Source organism: Phalacrocorax aristotelis, chromosome Z (assembly GCF_949628215.1).
Source record: "Phalacrocorax aristotelis chromosome Z, bGulAri2.1, whole genome shotgun sequence".
Lineage (NCBI taxonomy): Eukaryota > Metazoa > Chordata > Aves > Suliformes > Phalacrocoracidae > Phalacrocorax > Phalacrocorax aristotelis.
The window spans coordinates 53887635-53906991 of NC_134311.1; the positions used below are offsets into that span (position 1 = coordinate 53887635).

The 19357-nt window shown below is 40.2% G+C and overlaps 1 long non-coding RNA gene across 1 annotated transcript; it reads left to right on the forward strand.

Moving 5' to 3' along the window:
- The first annotated feature begins 1234 nt into the window (after positions 1-1234).
- LOC142050147 (uncharacterized) lies at positions 1235-19356 on the forward strand. The gene is made up of 3 exons (XR_012657932.1): positions 1235-1294; positions 4481-4542; positions 19331-19356. It is a non-coding gene; the product is annotated as an uncharacterized LOC142050147 (long non-coding RNA).
- The last annotated feature ends 1 nt before the right edge of the window (position 19357 follows it).

Consider the following 19357-nt stretch of genomic DNA (forward strand, 5'->3'; position numbering starts at 1 on the left):
GAGCGCGGCGGCGTGGGCCGGGGCTAAGGGGGCTGGGTGGGGCCGGGCGGCCATTTCACCGCCGCCTCCATCACACCCGCGGCCGCAGGCCCCCGAAGAGGCCGCCGTTGCCAGGGTGACCGGCCAGCGGCGCCCCCGCCCTCCCCGGCGCGGCCAGCCCTTCCCCCGGCCGCCCCCCGGCCAATCGGAGGGGCGGTGGCGGCGGAGCGAGGTTCCCTTTGTTCAGCCATTTCGGGGGCCGGAACGGGCTCGGGCGCGGAGCCGCGGTGGGAGAGGCTGGGTCGGGTCGGGTCGGGTCGGGTAGGGTCGGGTCGGGTAGGGTCCGGCAGCGCTGCACCGCTCCCTCGCCACTCCCCTGCCACTCCCCTGCCGCCGGGCTCTGGGATGGTGTGGGTAGGTGTCCGGGCTGCGAGAGGCGAGCTGGGACGGCCCATCCCCGGCAGCTGCGGCCTCCCCGCCGCCGGAGGGATGGGACGGGCTGGGCTGGGCTGGAGCGGCGGCGGCAGCGGCAGCGCCGCCGCGGGCGTGGCGGGCGTCAAGGGGAGGCCCCGGTAGGGGCCCGGCCGCGGCTCTGTCGCATCGTGCCGGGGGATGGATGGATGGATGGATGGATGGATGGATGGATGGATGGATGGATGGATGGATGGATGGATGGATGGATGGAGGGGGGGGGGGGGGGGAGGGAGGGAGGGAGGGAGGGGCGTGCGGCCGGCCGGCCGGGGCCTGGGGGCCGGGCACACACAGCCCCCGCCACGCCCTGGCTCCCCCGGTGCCGCGGGGCGGTGCCGCCCCGCAGGCGGCCCGCGAACCCTGGCATTGCAGAGAGACGGAAAGTGAAAGTCGCTGGGGGTGAAGGGACGTGGCTGTTTCTGCTGCCTTATTTTCTGGTGCGCGTGGGGGTTCCTGCTGTACAGCCTTGGTGGGATTTTAACTATTCCCTCCTCCCCCCACCCCGAAATATTAGAGGGGAGAGAAATCTAGTGCCTCTCATGTACTTTTGTTTGTTTGCTTAGGGAGGCTGTTAATTTAGGCACTCTGTGGAAATAGCCAGTGGAATTTGTAAAGCTTTTGTGAAGTGATTGTACAAAGGGCAGGAATGCTTTTTGGGTTAGTATAAATTTATTGATCTAAAGGGCTTTATTAAGTCTGTGAGATATTTATCTCCTTGCTATGAAGGTAGTAATTCCTCTCACCTGAATTTCTGCTCAGGACCTGAGAGATCTTCCTACTGTGAGGATTGTTCTGCAATGTATTCTGGCCACCCCAGCTTTGTAACTTGTTTGCTTGCCTTCTGGTATGTTTAAGCAGCCCTTAATGTGGTATCGAATACTTTACAAATGTCATTCAGTCCTTACAATACTCACTGAACAAAAAGTTGACTTGTGTCCCTTCTGTACATGAGTAATTGAACAGAAAAAATAATCACACTCTCAAGATCATAGAAGGAGCCTTTGGTAGACTTGGAAACTGAGCCCCTATTACTAATCCAGATCTCAGCTATGTTTAAAAATGACAGTACATGGTCTGTTTCTAAAAGTCCTCATTCTACATCTGCTGTGTGAACTGTAGTTATTTTTGAATGATATGTGGGAGGATGGAGGAAAGGTGCCTACAACTGAGAAGAATAGTTTCTATACGATCAGAGTTATTTTAGAATGTATTTCTTCAAAATGTAGCTAGCTTATACTAGCAGTATAATACCTTATAGCTAGCAGTATAATAAAAAAAGGATAATTATGATCCTGCAAAGACAGCATTAAAAAACCAGTTTATTGTCTGTCTTAAAGGAGGACAGCTCTGGGTAGAATTAATATTGAGTAAGGACCATGTTTACTGTGGGATACAGGCAGTGACACACTTTTCAGTGACTTCAGAAATTGATACAGATGTAAGCACAGCTGCTAAATTGAGCTAAGCATGCCTTGTGACAGGAAGATGAAAACAATATTAATGGTGGGTTTATGAATGTAGGCTTTTATTAGATTATCTGGCATACTTTTCTATTTATTTAGAATCCAGTTTAGGAGTCCTTTTTTGTGGATATTCAACAGAACACAGATATGTGTGCTTAATTTTAGGTTCATGCTGGCAGCCCCAGGGTTGGAGCTACCTTATAATCAGGTGATAGATACGCACAGAGCTGTCCAGCAGACTGGCAGAGCTGGAGTAGAGTATAATTCCGTTTCCTTCCTGTTCCTGCTTCAGGCACACCAAGATGCTATGGGTACAAAGGAGGGTGGCAGAAGGCCAGATATAATCCTCTTTCATCAAAGCTGATATTCTAGAATCTGTATAGTTTGAAGATTGGGGCTGAAATCAAGACTGAGATTTTTTTTTTCTTTGAAATGTCTCATTGGTAGAGATCTCCTTTTGTAGACCCAGTATTGTTGTCACTGTCATAAAAAAACTTGTACCACAGGATTGTGAAATTGGTGTGCACTGATCAATGCATTATTTTCAATGAAGTTGTGCCAGTGACATGCAACAGGCGGAAGGATTTTTTCTTTGCTTTGTTTTGGAAAGGGTAGGACTAAATTTCGGTTACTTTTATGCCTTAATTATGTTGCAACTTTTATTAGTTTTGAGCATAGAAGTTAATTTTACCAGTTAATACTATTCCAGATTCTATGAATATTTAAATACATGTAACAGTATTATGTTTCGATCACCAGTTCCACTTCCGTCCACTGTTTTGTAGTATTGTTTGGATTGTTGGGTAGGTTTTCTACATAAATTGATAGATTTCAGATATATAGAATAACACATTATTTATTGTATGTATTATACATCTATTATTATATTATTATATATTTTATGCATTATGTATATAAATATTCAATAGATATGTAATTCGTACTAAAATTTTATTTTAAAAAATCTCTCATCGTGTAGACCCAGTGTTGTTGGGTTTATGTACATGATCTATTGTATTGAAGATAACACAGTGTACATAATAATCTGTTTATGCATGTACACATGGATGCCATGGAATACAGCATCTTTTAAAGATATGCTATGAAATAAACCTCCAAATGTCACTTTTAGCATCTAGAGGGTTTTCCTTTCCCAACCAGACTCTGGAGTGAAATTTAAACAATTTAAAATATTCCCTGTTCATTTCCTGTGTACTGATTTTTTTGAAATTTTAAGTTGGTGTATTTGTGTCTGTGTGTACGTGAGTCAAATCTGAAATAAGACATACAATCAAATTAGTGTTTAAAGAAAAACTTTGGGTTTTAAACCTTGAGTATAGAATAGAAAGTTATGCTTAAATTATTCTCCTAATAAATAATTTAATATTGTAGAGCATTTTCTACAAGCCATTGTGAGATAAGCAGCACATTTTGAATGTTTAAGCATATGACAAGCCTGCCATTAAGCACATTAATTTAAATAATAGATAAATGCTAAATATAAAAGCAGAGGGAAAGACAAGACCAGATAAAATGTTTTTGGAAGAGAAAGGAGAATAGACAGTAGGTGAGTAGGTACAAAGACGCAAGAAAACTGTTACTATATTAGAACCTAGGAAGGACACCCTCGCAGAAATGGTGGTGAGGTAGCACAGACCAGGGGTTTCCAAACCTAGTTAGCAGGTACATGGTCATCATCAGTAACTTCTGGCATCCAGGGTCACATGCTTTTCTAACCATGCAAAACCAGAGCCTGATCTATGGCTCGTCTCCCAGCTTTCCTACTGCATATTCTGGCCTTCCAAGCTAGGATTACAGTTTAATGCTTGCTCTTAACCTTCCGTATCCATTCATGCGCCCACAGAAGTTTACTTTAATTTCAGGCTTAAGCTGCATCCTTTCTCCTGCACACACCCAGATCGTGAACCTTCACTTCCACCAAAGACAAAGCGGAACCTTGGCTTCCCCTGTGTGCATGCTGTCTCCCTAATCCTGTTTTTCCTACTTCACCATGTCTTGGTGGTCTTCCTGTATCCCAAACTGGAAGTGCATGTCTACCTGGGAGTAGGAGAACCAGTCATTATTGTTGAATGCAGGTGGTGGCTGCAGTAGTTCCTAACTGTGTTTACACAGGTTTTACAGGACCTAGGAGGCAGTTGCTATACTGCCTGTATAAGAGCAGTGAGACCCAGGAGCTGTGGCTCAGTTCAGTATTGAACGTGTCATAGAAGCAGATATGAGTGGCTTGAGTGCTACAGTTTGGTCACCACTTTTACAGAGAAACAAGGAAAGTCAGTAGCAGACAAGTGTGGAGAGGCAAGAGTCTCATTCTTGTCAGAGACTAAAAAGCACAGGACTGCTTTTTATACTGAATAAGCTAAATCATTGCAAATTTCCAAGTAGATACTTGTATTTCAGTCTGGTTTACATCAGTTGAGCTTGAGTCAGTTCCTTGAGGGGGGGGGAGAATATGCCAACCTTAAATTAAAATAAATTATTTTGCACAGGATTTTCCAAATTGATATATAGGCAAGTTTAAGCTAAATTGGTCTAATTTTCTTGTGCAGGCGAGCCTGAGCTACGTGGATGGAAATCAGGAGTGACTTCACTGTACTCCATTAAGTATAATGTAAGTAAGTAGAGTTGGCAAAAGAGGTGAAAGCTTCAGTTGTTGAATCTGACCCATAAGAAGCAGTTAAAAACAAACAAGATGGGGTTTGAATGGAGCTTTTGAACAAATAGGAACCAATTGCATTAACAAGAACACAAGAGTCATGTTATTACATTCTTTGTGTGTGATAATTTTGCACAATTCTTTGTTTCTGGAGAGTACCCTATTCTTCCAGAAAAGAACCATATTGGCTCCCTGACCCCATGAATACTTGTAATATATTTTACAGTTTATGATGAGTATGTCTTTCTGTTAAGCAAGGAAGGATATTTTAGGTTAGCTCTGCCTGTTCTACTGACTCTCTTAATTTCTTGGTGATTGCACAGAATCAAAATAGCAAACAAAAATTAAGTAAAGCACAACTGGCAGTATTCACAGCGTTCCCCATTTGCAGTGTACATTTCAAGGTATGTTTTGTTTGTTTGCTACTTCTGTTTGCAGTCTTATAAACTGTGGGTTGGAAAAGGTGATACTGATAAGGGAATTCTATGAGAAAGAGGTTAATATTGCATGTAATCACCACAGAGTTCAGTCTTTTTTATTAATTGTTGTACAAGATGTTTGAAAGATTAGACAGATTTCTTCTAGATAAGAAAAAAGTGAATAGAATATATAAATCTGCATGCTTTAGTATGTTTTCCTTTTTAGAATATGGATTTTTGTATTGGTGCATGGGATTGAGAATCAGCAGACACTGAGATTACTGCCCTTGCTTTGTTTCTTTTATGCCAGGTGACAGGGCTAATGGATCACAGTGAGGGGTTAACCTCAGCTCCACTGGAGCTGGACTTCCCCTTTTTTTTTTTTTTTTTTTTTTTTTTTTTTTTAAATAGTGGAGGCTGCCTTTTGAGGATCTCCCTATAGGTCTTTCTTTGGATAAATGTATTTCAGGATGTTTCTAAATTCAGAAGTAATGCAGATTTAATTGGGCATAAAGATGATTTAAAACTTCTTTACCACACTTATTTCTTGAAGCTTTGGAGAAGGAATATACTCTTGAAAACAGCTAACTATCCTAAATTATCTGAGGTCATACAAGTTGGGCTTATACTATGATAGAAATTTTAAAAGTTGACCTGTGAGTTATTGGTAATCCGAGTTGCTGTTTTCACAAATAAAACATGATACTTTTATCAGAGGTAGCAGCAGAAATCATAAGGAGGTGTTAGAGTTGAGAGATCTGGTGATAAAGTGATAAATAAGGAGGTGAGGTATTAATTTCAGAAGTTAACTAGTATAGGAGAATTTGATATCTGGTAAAATATTGCATCTGTCAGAAGGAATTCAAGAAAAGCTGCTGTAGTGTGTGCTTTTGAGCTCTGCAGCATCCCTTACAGCATCTTCTGTGGAGCTTACAAGAGATATCTCAAGTTCAGAAGTAATTCAACAAAGCGGTCATGTATAGTGTAATGTTTTCATTACAACTTAATCCTTGGGTCCACCAGAAGATTATGCCAATTTAAGATAATAAAATTCATTACACTGTTGTGACAGTATTATATAGATGTATTACATCAACCTTGCATCTAGGAAGACCTGAATGAAGGCAGGCAAATGTATCTTCTTACTTAAGTGAGGTTTAGCTCTCCTGTCTACACTTTTGGTAAGTGTATGTTAGAGAAAACAACTGTTTTTTATACAGATGTTCTCTAATATTATGCTGATTTTGTCATAAGTGAGTTTGGGACTGAAGTCTGCTTTCCTCAGTTAGACTTTTAAGTTCAAATTTGAAACCCTGAAAAAATATTTAAAGTCAGTGTTGGCCTTACTCATGCTGAGCAACTTTAGTGCTGTTGGTATTCTGCCAATGCAGTGGTGGTAGGACTAAGTTTTACAACTGGGGGTTTTTTTAATTGTATGTGAGCCACCATTTTAAAGCTAGGACATTGTCAAATACTCAGTTTTGTTAGTGAAGATAATCTGAAAGATGTAACAAAACAATGGTCTTTTCTGCATATGGTTTACAACTAAATTACAAAACAAATTACATATGTTCTGCAACAGGCAGATAGAAGAAGAACGAGAACTATGAGAGAGACTTAAGACAACTCTGAACACATAAAATACAAGAAAGGGCAGAAAGTGTCATGTAATGCCTTTTGCTTTTTTTCCTTTTTTTGGGTTTTTTTTTGTTTGTTTGTTTGTTTTGTTTTGTTTTTTTAGGGCAGCATTCAAGAAAGCATGCCTCAAGGTGAAGGCCATAAAATCACTAGCAGGAAAAAAAACCCAGATACTCCATGATAATATATAAGAACTGATATGTAGGACTGAGATATTAATTTATTCTCATCTATAGACAATTTAACCTGTAACTGTGGTTTCAACTCCTCATGGCTTTGTTTCATGTAGCAGATACATTATTATTTTAACACAAAGATGATATGTAGAACGCCAGCAAATTTATTTAGTGGAGTTGATGAAGCTATTTGCAACAGGTTGTTAAAAATGTATTAAAATGGCTGTAAAGTTATTAAATGACCTGTGCATATAAGGTAAATTGAATAATTTTGAATTATAATTTCTCAACTAAATAAATTTCCTTGGCCTTTGGGAAAGGGAAAAAGAAAACCAAACCTTTAAAAACCTTGAAATATTTGTTCTGGATTGGTTGTGTTATTAGCAGCATTTTAAGGGAATTACTTTACATGTGTAGCTAACAACTAATCACAGCAGCTAATCTCTGATTCAAATACCATTGTTAAACTTCACAAACCAGCACTAAAGTATTTAAATGCCTAAAATGTTGAAAATTTACAACTCAGGTAAGAATGGCAATGAAATTCCTTATCAAATTACATTTTTACATGTTCAGATTCCTTAAGTATATCTGGCTTTTCTTCCCTGAATGTATAATGTACCTTTAATTTAATTTTTGGTTTCTAGTGGTTCTTGTTTTGGCATGAAATGCTACATTTGAACTAGAAGGAGGTAAAATAATTGCTAAGGGGGCTGGTAGCACTTCTAATATCTATAATGTTTTGCTAAGGCTGCACTAACTCCCCAAGAAATTTTGCCTGATCATTCATCTACCCAACAATCTCTATCTGTGTAGAAACAGTAATGTAGCCACCTCAGTGCATAAGTTTTAGCTTAGGTGCATTGCTTGCATTCAGACTTGCTTGCAATTTCCTTTACACTGGTTCAATATTACTTCAAAGCTGCTTTTGCAGATACAGATGTGAGAATGCTTTTTTAAAAAACAAAGGTAGAAATGAGAGAATACAGTTAGAACTATACTGTTATACATCACTTTTTAAATTACTTCCTGTATTTGAGCCTTTTTTTTTTTTTCAACCAGTGTAAGACCACCTGTCTACCTGGAATTATTCAGTGATTTCTTAACATCCATTGCTGGAAAGGCACATGAAGATCTGTGTACAAAAACTATATAGGCTTTCTTCTGTGGTGTCTGTTGGCTTCAAGCTGTAGCAACTTGAATATCTTGTTTAACTGAAAGTCCAAGGCTTCTTTTAAATCTCATCTTCACATGTCGTATCCAAGAGCATTTAGAATATAACTGAACATGCTTAAACTGAAAAAGTTGAAGCATTCTATTGTTGAAATGTCCATTTGCATTAGATATTCAGTGCGCATCTATGAATTGAAATAGTCTTCACTGCTAAGGTTATGCTGTTTTCCTTACGAGATTATCCAGTGAGTTTTATTGTTCTGGTCAGATGAACAGTAGAAATTTTCTAAAGGAGTTTCTAATACTGTTTTGATTTCTAAAAATATTTCTCTATTCCGTTACAATTGTCTCACATAATTCCTGCTGAGTTAAAGTTGAAGCACTTGGATTGTAGTGGATTTTATATTAATAATAAATTCAACTGTTATTATTTGCCATCTAAAAATGCTGATATTCAGAGGAGGCAAAAATGTTGTTTTTAATGTGTTTGCAAATTCCACTGTGTATGTAAATGTCAGAACAATTTGGGGGTGGCAGGGTGTTGTCTGTACTTCTACCTCTACCCTTTATTCTTTTTTATCCTCCTTGTCACCTGAGGCTTGAAAGACAAGGATTGTCTGTATTCATTCCTTAGTGGTCTCAGTAAGATCAAATAAGTCCTATTTGCTTATTTACCCTAAGAGTTTTGCTTCTTTGATTAAGGTGGTTAGGGGATCATACCTTTTGTTTATGTGTATGATTGGAGCAGTTAGTTCCCCTCACTGATGACCCCATGCACAGCCTTGTCTCTTTTGGAGGAAGCTCCATTCCAGATCAGTAATTATTTGCTCACTTTTTATCAGGAGGATGTAATTTCATAATGTTTACCTGATATTAGAGATTAGAGAAGGCAAAACAACTGTACTCAGGCTCACTAGATGAAAGATTGAATTCTAGTTTCTGCCTGAAGCTTTTTAAGTCTTCTTCCATTTGTGTCCCTACGAAATCATGTGTGACTCCCATTAGTCCCTATGTAGGACAGATACCAGCTCGCTGGAGTCACTCAGGTTCTAGTATAAACCCAAATACCATCACTTCCTTGAGGCAACAGCATCCTAAGGACCTTAGATAAGCCACTTACTGCAGTAAGGAAATTCATCAGCCATCGGGGAACAATACACTAGCCACCAGTGATGATGGTTTAGCCTACAGTATTGCTGTCAGTATTGCGAGTATCACCAAAGCACCACTGTTGCCACCAGTGACAGATCTGATGGTGGAAGTGTCACTGACAGCTGTATGTCTTAATGCAGGTTCTGTGTGTGAATGTTTTAATACAATGCACATTGAGCGTTCAGAAAAAATGGGACGGAAAGTAGTTGATTGTGTGCCTCTCAATTCTGTGCATCCTGGATACAAGATATTTTGCCGAGAAGTAAAAAAACGCAAAACTGACTAATCAGTTCTTAGTACACCCAATATCGTCTCTGCCTTGATCCCTATACTGAATTCCTAATAATGCCTGATAAGTCTTGACCCGAGGAGACTCCTCGGTTTTTTGAGACATCCTTTGTAGTAATTTCTTTACAGTTGGTGCTGGTGCATGCTGTGAAAAGACAGTGACCTGATTTAAACAGTAAAAAATAACTAATTTTAATAATTTAAATCAGAAGGCCAAAAAGTTTAGGTTTGTGTATTTGGTTTTAATTTTACTTTATGCTTGTAGCTTTTCTTTTCCTCAGTAGATCATTCATATCTCATTTATGCACCAAAACATACTTGCAAATAAACACACCATTTGTGTTATATTTGTTACTCCTTTCTAGTAGCAAAAGGGCTTCAGTACCTTTACATGTTCCGTTTCTTATTTGATGAGATTCCTAATTTTTACATTTTAATGTAAAATATACCAAAGATGTTTCTATTGCATAATTATTATTTATGAGTGTTAAGATGATGGTGTACAAAAACCCATTTAAACTGGTGAACTGCATTCTGGGGGATATATAAGTGATTTACACATATTTTGCATTAAAATTCGTTTATTAAAATATGTATTGACTACAGTTAGAAAACTGCTGATGTATTTTGGTTCATCATGGTGCAGACTTTTCAAAGTAAACTTAAAAACACATCACCACTTACCTAGATTAAGTTCCTTTAATAACTGTGAATAACTTAAAATAAATTGTAAACTTCTTTAAAATTATATTAAAAATTTAAAGGATTTTAAGGAACCCTCTTTTCGGGGCCAAGAACTTCCCCAGATTTGGCACTGCCCCATCATGAGGGGTACTCTCCTTCACATTTGCTGTGGTATACTTCTGCCTTATTGTTGCAGCAGGACTCCCACAATGGCCCTGTCTGTCACAGGGGAGCTATTGTTAGAGGAACAGGCACCATGCAGTGACTCATTCTATGACTTTCCTACCAAGGTTTGCAAAGGTAGGACCCCTTTCTCAAACATGTAGTAAGCGGAGACAGGAATCTTGCATCTGTTTCTTTGTTTTCACTAATCTCTTTTAGTTGACAAGGATGAGAACATAACTGAACAAAAGTAAATGCTAGAATTTCAGGGATGGCATCTCTTTTTTGCTCAGTCTTCACAGAATCACAGAATGGTAGGGGTTGGAAGGGATCTCTGGAGATCATCTTGTCCAACCCCCCTGCTTGAGCAGGCACACCTAGAGCAGGGGGCACAGGAACACACCCAGGCGGGTTTTGAATGTCTCCAGGGAAGGAGACTCCACAACCCCCCTGGGCAGCCTGTGCCGCTGCTCTGTCACCCACACAGTGAAGAATTTTTTTCTCATATTTCAGTGGAACTTCCTGTGTTCTGACTTGTGCCCATTCCCCCTTGTCCTGTCATTGGTCACCACTGAAAAGAGCCTAGTCCCACCATCCTGACACCCACCCTTCAGGTATTTATAGGTATTGATGGAATCCCCCCTCAGTCTTCTCTTCTCCAGGCTGAGCAAAGCCAGGTCTCTCAGCCTTTCCTCATAAGGGAGATGCTCTAGCCCCCTGACCATCTTCGTAGCTCTCCACTGGACTTGCTCAAGCAGTTCCCTGCCCTTCTTAAACTGGGGGGCCCAAAACTGGACACAGTCCTCCAAATGTGGTCTCACTAGGGCAGAGTAGAGGGGGAGGATGACCACCCTCGACCTGCTGGCCACACTCCTTTTAATGCATCCCAGGATACTGCTGGCCTTCTTGGCGACAAGGGCACAGTGCTGACACATGGTCACCTTGCTGCCCACCAGCACTCCCTGGTCCTCTTCAGCAAAGCCACTTTCCAGCAGGTCAGCCCCCAGCCTGTACTGGTGCATGGGGTTGTTCCTCACCAGGTGCAGGACCTTGCACTTGCTTGTGTTGAACTTCATGAGGTTCCCCTCGGCCCAGCTCTCCAGCCTGTCCAGGTCTCGTTGGATGGCAGCACAGCCTTCTGGTGTATCAGCCACTCCTCCCAGCTTGGTATCATCAGTGAACTTGCTGAGGTTACACTCTATCCCATCGTCCAGGTCATTGATGAATATACCTTACATGTCTTACATCATTCTCATGTCTTACATGAGAATGTTTTACATCATGCTTGTCCATGTGATACCATAAGTCAGCAAATACAAGAACCCTCTCAAACTCAGTTTGTAGTTTTAGGCAGCAGGCATTCTTTATTGTGGTGCTGGGCGCATGGGATCATTTCACCTGGTGTGGGCACCGAGTTGCTCTACTACAGGGGCTGTATGCAATTAAGATATATATATATACACATTGACTTTCTAGAAAATTATCATATTCATACTATTCTTGGAGTTCATTAACATACGCAAATGTCCTTAATGCATGTGCATTCACATTCGTTTGTGGCTTTCCAGGGTCCTCTGGTCCATAGTCTTCCTCACCATGTCTGCTGGTTGAACTCAGTCTCTGGGCATGCTCAGTTTGTTCTTAGCTTGCTTACATAGTTCTTACTGATACTAAACTAGCTTATTCTAGAACATCTCCCTTATTTATTCTATTCAAGGATACAGTGTCTCCTGACTCCCTTCTATCTAATCACATGCAGCAAGGTCTAAGACTATTTTATTTGTGAAGTATTCCAAGTATTTCAAAACTTAGTTATGTTGCTGCAGTTAGAGGAGGCTGTATGTTCTTTTGAAGCTGGTATCAGGTATCACATGGATGTGGCTTTTTTCATCCATAACTTCATTTTTAAATTATATATGCTACTTTTCTCAGCTCTTCCCAAAAGTCTCAGTTCTGATCTATTAACAGGTTCAAAAGCTATGTGTCATATTATTTCTGTCTTGGAGCAGCCTGAGTCATCAGGTAGAGAAACTTAAGTTTGACCAAAATCCTGTAGCAGACACCAACTGCCTTGCCCTCTACAGCTAAGGGAAAGAATCCTTACTATATAGTTAAATAGGGAGTTGAATAGGGTTCAACTTGCTTGAAAGATTTTTAAGGAGGCAAAAAGCACATGGTGAATTACAGACAGGAAATTTTACATTAGAGGTTTAAATAAGACTGTGGGCCCTCAAGAATGACTCCTGCCTTTGCATACCCACTTCCATCTCTGAATAGATTTAGCCTGTTACAATAACAAGAGGGGCTTGTTACCCAAATGCAGAGCGTTCCACTTTCACCTCCCAGTCCATAGTTAATCTTTATTTTCCATGCTTTCAAAAATCCCTCTTGTGTTAGGCAATTACAGAGGTTCTTATGCTTCATGTAGGAGAGCTAAGTGAAGTAGTCTAGAATTTGGAGAAAGAAGCTTGTGTCCTGGAGGAAAAAAAAAAAAGCAGGGGGAGGGAGCATGTTTTACGAACTTAGACTTCAGCTGATAGGTCTTGTATCTTCTGTCACAAATTCAGGGTGTGAATATTTTCTGAAACAGCCCTTTTTTTCCAGAGTCAGTGCTTTATGACTGGCAGCATTAAGAACATGTACTGCCATTTTAATATCTTGCATGTGTGATTACAGTGTGGCAAATCATTAGCAACACAATACCTTTCTACTTTGTATCTCTAGCTGTGGAAATGAAATAACAGCAAGTTTGAAGAGATGATGCCTCCAATGTATCCTGTCCAGAAGATTAGCTGATCAAAGGCATTTCAAATGGAGAGATCTTTGCAGTTTTCCACTAGGTGTACTACTTGTTCAGTCAGCTCGACTTTCAATTAATTATAAGAAGGGTGTTTCATCCTATCAAAGTAGAATTTAAAGCACTGCTGATGATTTCCAAATTGGTGAAGGCTTATCCTTTTGCAGATTTTTGTGTCTGCAGCTGACAATGTCGTGTGTCTAACTGAACCCATCAACAATAGACTTGGTTTTCAGTTCTGACTTGTATGTAAGCCTGTGCTATGTGTTGATGTTTGTAAACCTAATTTGCATTAAGTCTTAATTAATATTTCTAAAAAATTCAAATGTTAGTGTTGTTTGTAAACCTAACTTACATTGACTCTTAATTAATTGTTCTACAAAACATCAAATGTTAGTGCATGCTGTGGCCTCTCGTCCATTTTATCTGCAATTTTGCACCTTCATATATATGGAAGCTATATTGCTCTACTCTTTCCTCTGGGCTCATTGGATGCATGAGGAGCAGAGGTATTCATTAAATAAAGAAGTAACATACTTCTGTCAGAAGAGTGGAATTACAGGCTGTCAGATTATCATGTATACTATTTCATCTGCTCAATGGGATCCCACAGCACAGGCTTTTACAGACATTGTCTACAAAAAGAAATAGTGCTCTTCACTTTTAGGAAAAGAAACCATGAAATTGTGGACAGTGATGCTACAACTGGAGAGCCAGAACAGCTCTCCCTTTCTCACAGGCAACAGTGTACCAGGTTTCCTGAGCAGGTACGTTATCATAACTGTAGGTACTCTCAGAAAAAGTCCATCATCGAGCTGATATCCCAAGGAGAGCAAATCGCATTGGAGATTTATTTGCCTCCAATATTGAAATGTCCACTGTTCCAAGAAATACGAGTTCAGCTTCATTATGAGGTATCATGCTATGAGATCAATTGTACACATACACGATTTCTAGTATGATATGCAACATAAGACAAAACCAATTATAGCTATAATTGTCTTAAGAGGGTAGGAAGCTAGTGTAATTTCTCATAGCTTCTTCAGCTTCTCATTCCAATCCCAGACCTACCAGCAGCAGGGAATGAATGACAGTATGAAATGAAGGTCAATTAACAGTACCCAAATCTGAAATTATATTATCTGAAAGCCCATATGGTTGCTGCTTCAAATGTTGCTGTCAGGTTGCTCCTTACAGATAGAAGAAATTCTGTCCAAAGATAGAAGAAAAAAAGCTCTTTTTAAAGATAATCTTACCCCTACCAATGAAGAAAATTCTTAGTTTGGTACATTCCACAAAACTTTTTACTTTAGTCCAAGGCTTTCCATTGTACGTTGGATCATGTTGGATTTGTCTTAACTTCTGTCAAGTGGGTTTCCTGTTGGTACTGTCTTATTCAGTTTTTTGTCATCCTCTGACATCAAAGAACTCTTAAAAAATGTTTTTTTGTGTCCTTAGTTACCAGAAAGAGATTCTACTGCTACATATGGGAACTTAATGCCATTTGTGCAAATCTTACATAAGTCCTGTGTTCAACAGAATTGCACTTGCAGCACTTAAATCAGTTGCTGTTGCATTGGCCAGAAAGTAGTAAGCTTACAGCCTCTTCTGGCTAATGTTTTCATATGACTCTCCACAAATATAATGTTGAGATCCCATCTTAAAAATATTTTTCTAAAATTTCCTCGGACTTCTGTTTAAAACAATTGTTCTATTGTAATAAGCAATCAGCTCCAGAAAAATATAAAATTAAGTTCACAGACTTTATTTCAGTCACGGACAGAAAATCCTTTCAGACTGTCTTTCCATCTACCTCATCAGTAACCTCCCTCGTACTTCACAGGGTCAAACTGTCTTCTTCTAAAGACTATTCAAATAAATCATTGTGTAATAAATATTAATATTGTATCATATGGCTGAACTCAGGACGACTGCACTAAACGTTTTATAATGGATTCTCCTTCAATATGCTGGATGTGAGGACTACCAGTATTTTTCTAAGTGAAATGTTAGGGCATGTCTCCAGGCAGAATACATTGCAAAATAATATAGCAATAGCTATTCTGCATGAGTTCCTTCACATAGACACATTTATTCTGTGTTATGAGAGCTTTTTTCCTCCTTAGCTTAATCCACATCAATCTTAGCCTGAAATAGGAGCATTTACACAGAAAGCTATCTGTTCCAGTGTACAAACCTTCTGTACACAGGGGTACAGAGAGACACTATAAGCAGTCTGCATGGGAACTTGGAAGCCTGGATTTCAGCAATGGATTGAATGATTGATTCCTGTTATTAAATACCATTTTCACAGGTAGCAGCACCTGAATTTTGTGACAAGAAGATAGCTTATTAGAATTCTCTCTAAAACAAAAAAAGAAATTCAATATTAGCAATGTAGTAAAACTAAAGACTGGGAAAAATGTTCTAAATGGTATAGGGGCAGAAACTGTGTAACAATTGTGAAATTAGGACAAACTTGATAATAATTTTTTATTAGAGAATAATTACTTGAAATTAGTTTCAAAACCACTAACAGTGAGATGTTTTACTTCCCAAAGGTGCAGCTTGGAGGCTATGACATTTGAGGGATGGGACATCTTCCTAATAGTGCAGATCTCTTTTCCAGCTGGTTGTTGGGAGGGATTTGCACCAGTCTCCTATTTCTCTTTTCAGCGCACTGATACTACTGGAGGGGTGGGGAGGGTATTCTGTTATAAATCTCCCATTTGTGCTGTCTATGTTTGTCTCTCAAGTATTAACTGTCAATTATTACACAGGTTGCTGGTTAGAAAACAGCTATTCAGAGCTACCACTTGAGCAACTGGATTTCAAACGAATTAGCAGTACTATATATTGTAGCCATTCATTTTGTTTCCGTGTATGGCAAATGCCAGATATGTGTCATTTCAGCCTGATCTAATGGGACATTCTGAGAGAGAAAGGGAAGAGTATTGTCAAGAAAATAAAAAATAAAAATTTTACTTCTGGGCTTTTTGTGGATACTCAAGTCGAACTCAGCAAGGTTTGCAGAGAGAGAAATGAATTAAAGGTATAGATTGGTGTTTGGTGGGGTGGGGTTTTTTTGGTTTTGTTTTGTTTTTTTAATATTACATATTGTAGTGATACCAGTGGATTCTGGCTAATGTGTGACATCTGAAACTTGGATAATAGAGAAATCAAAGATGAGCCTCAGCATTTGTGCAACGCTCCTGTCGTCAGTGAACTTTTGTCTTCTTAACATATATAGATGAGGTGTTTCAAATTTATTTCTAGTGCATTCTACTGATTGAGTGTGATGAACCAGGCTATCTTACGTTTTGAATGGTAGCTTGCCTCTGCCTGGTACTTCGTTTAACATGGATTCTGAATTCCTTTCTACACAAGAAGATTCTTGCTTGAGGGAAACAGGTTGTAGAAGACAAAGATGCAAAGGATACATAAAGAAACAATTTTCTCTTTTTTTTTTTCCTGTAATGGTCTTTGCTTTCAATCTGAAGGTTTTTTCTTGACTCAGTTAAATTATTTTCCCCTCTCCTACTTCTTACAGAGATAGGTAAGAATAACTTAATAACTTAAAGGTAATAATCAAGAAGAGAAGGTATCCAGCAAGATGAGGTATCTGCTTTGATTTCTGTGTATGCGGACTAGTTAAGGATCCTGTATTGATACCATAAGTCAGCAAATACAAGAACCCTCTCAAACTCAGTTTGTAGTTTTAGGCAGCAGGCATTCTTTATTGTGGTGCTGGGCGCATGGGATCATTTCACCTGGTGTGGGCACCGAGTTGCTCTACTACAGGGGCTGTATGCAATTAAGATATATATATATACACATTGACTTTCTAGAAAATTATCATATTCTTACTATTCTTGGAGTTCATTAACATACGCAAATGTCCTTAATGCATGTGCATTCACATTCGTTTGTGGCTTTCCAGGGTCCTCTGGTCCATAGTCTTCCTCACCATGTCTGCTGGTTGAACTCAGTCTCTGGGCATGCTCAGTTTGTTCTTAGCTTGCTTACATAGTTCTTACTGATACTAAACTAGCTTATTCTAGAACATCTCCCTTATTTATTCTATTCAAGGATACAGTGTCTCCTGACTCCCTTCTATCTAATCACATGCAGCAAGGTCTAAGACTATTTTATTTGTGAAGTATTCCAAGTATTTCAAAACTTAGCTATGTTGCTGCAGTTACAGGAATTCATATGTTCTTTTTAAGCTGGTATTAGTTTGGGCCCTAAGGAGGAACCTATCTTGGAGAATAATAATCTAAAATGTATAGATGTCCCCACTAACTGTAGAGTCTCCCATTCATAGTCTGATTTGTAGGCCTTTTTCTCTACTTTCTACTGCAGAAAGATCTTACTATGATTTAATTCTGGTCATATTCATGAAAAGAAAACCTATGTTTTTCTTAGTTATAGATCCATGGCCTGATCTCTTTCTGCTTTTTCCTGTTCTATCTCTCAACCTTCCTTTCTGATCTCTTTCCTCATTTCCCATATTTAATGTTATTTTTTTCTAGAGCACTTGGTTTCCTGATAAAATTAGACAAATGTAATCCTTGTGTCATAATTTCTGAATAGTAACTTCTGAAGGTCTAATCAATTTTGAACAAACTCAACAGTGGGCTAGAAGTCTCGAAGATAGTAAAGTTTCTACAATCTTCCTGGTAAGGCAGCAGTTATGGGAATGAGTCCCTAAATTAGCACTTCTTTGATTTGTTGGACTCCAGCTTTCATCTGCTCCAGCTGTGCAAGCACCACTATGGAGGCCTCTCCTGCCCATATGGTGTGAGCCATGAACATCAGTTTTAATGCCCTGAGCCCACATCCTTTGCTTTGACGCTTTCCTGAACTAGACAAAACTAGCGGAGATTCACCCTGGTCACAAAATATAAACCTTGTGCCCACCATTTCCTAGTAACTGGTGGCACACCTTTATGCACTTACCTTACTGACTCAACCCTGGAGACATTTCAGCGCAATAAGCTGTCAAGAGGTGTGCTGCTTTAGTAGCCTGTCTCCTAAGCAACCCTGCGATAACTACGGCCATCGCTTAAATAGAAGACCTTAGGAAATATGTCTCATTTCTTGCCTTTTTTATAGGCTGTTTTTGTTCTCTCCCCTGGTTTTGTTCTCGTGTGCTATGCTGCACACTTCTCTGCTATTTACACATTTCTTGCTTCTTATTCCAGTGTGCATGCTTTCCTGATTCATCAAGTACACTCTTTCACTGTCCTCATTATCCGGATATGTAGATATTACAGGTATGCTGCTGTCTTACTTGCTGCCTGTGGTGGTTCCTTTTGCTATTTTTGCTGGAGACTGTGCAGTTCTAATTTTGTTTCCTTAAGAACAGGGGCCCATAGTAGTAGAAGGAAAGTTGGCTCACGATGCTTTTTAGCACCCGAGACTGAACAGCTAACTGTCAGTGTTGGGAGGTGAGATGAAAAGACGCACAGCAAACTACCTGGAATCACTGATGTTCCCTGACCTTGATGCCTCTGAACAGTTGTTAAGGCTGTGGTGTGCGGCACTCATACCAAGGTCTGGGCTGCAGCAGAAGCAGCAGAAAGTGACACTAGTTTTCTTACAGTGAAGTGAGATGCTTACAAACGCAGTGACTAACAGTAAGATTGTAAAAAGCCAAGGAATTACTGATTTCATTTTCATATTTTAGACCAGTTTTAAGCAGCGTGCATTCTTATTTTGCCCATTAGCGTATGTATAATTTATAAAAATAGCTATATAGATATGAAATATGTATGTAATGCATAGGTATTATGTATGCTAATTTTGACCTGAGATCTCCCCTGATATATTTTGAGGCTAAGGATAAGATACACTAGGTATTATTCAAAGGAGTTCCTTTTGAGTTTCTCGCCCCGCACCTTCTTGGGTAGTTCCCTCTTTACACGTGGAATTGGGAACCGCTGGGGTCTGAGATCAGCGCTCAGCCACATCACGCAGAAGTACGGCAGGAGGCAACGCAGCTCCTACGTTCCCGACCCCCGGCTCTGCTTTCGCCCCCCGGTTTCTCCCCCGCGGGCGGCAGCTTCCCCGCTGGCTGCCCGGCGCTGCGGCCGCAGCTGCCCCAGCGGACTGGGGCCGGACCGGGCCGGGCGCCGCTTCGTCTGTCGCGGCTGCTGGCGGTTTCTCCCTGTCCCCGGGCAGGTGGCTGCGGCGGAGGCGCCCCGTGCCCGGCCGGCCGGGATTGAGGCCCCCCCGCGTTTTCTCGCCCCCAGGCTCCTGACGGTGTGGGACGCGGCGGG